The sequence below is a fragment of the Merops nubicus genome, unplaced genomic scaffold (assembly GCF_000691845.1).
Source record: "Merops nubicus isolate BGI_N331 unplaced genomic scaffold, ASM69184v1 scaffold18419, whole genome shotgun sequence".
Lineage (NCBI taxonomy): Eukaryota > Metazoa > Chordata > Aves > Coraciiformes > Meropidae > Merops > Merops nubicus.
In genome coordinates this window covers 40979-41579 of record NW_008633261.1, presented here as the reverse complement: position 1 = coordinate 41579, position 601 = coordinate 40979, and positions in this window count along the sequence as shown.

Genomic DNA, 601 nt, shown 5'->3' with positions numbered 1-601 from the left:
ACCATTCCTGCTCATCTCTTTCACACAAAGATTTCTATTTTTTTACAAAACTATTTGTACAATGAATTGTAACAAGTTTTTTCCAACAATCAGGCATTATCTACCATCTTATATAGGAGTCTTTGTCGACTGAGGCAGGATCCTACAAAAGTCTGTTTGATTTGCTCAGGTTTTGCAAGCAGTATTGATCTTGGCTCTTCATCTTGCTCTCTCCTGCAGAAACAAACACTGAAATTCAAGATTCAGCTTCCTGTAGGCTAAATTAAGAAAGAAACAAGTCGATATTGTATAAAACCACGTGGGAAGCTGTGTGCTCACACCCCCACAGACGCACGTTTCACAGCTCCAGCAGCACCTGTGGCCTTGAAACCTGATGCTGGAAAGCAGTGAGCACAGCCAGCTCTCAGAGACTCCTGAAAGTTTGAGCACCTCTTCCAAGATGCTCACAAATACTAACTGTGCCTTCTTTCAAAATTAATAAGGGTTCAGTCAATTCTGACTGACAGGAAGGAAAAGAAAATATTTACTAAACAGAAGGCAATAAACAGAGGACCACAGTTGCTAAGCTGGAATAGCAAGCTAATCAAAGTAAAGCCTTTAC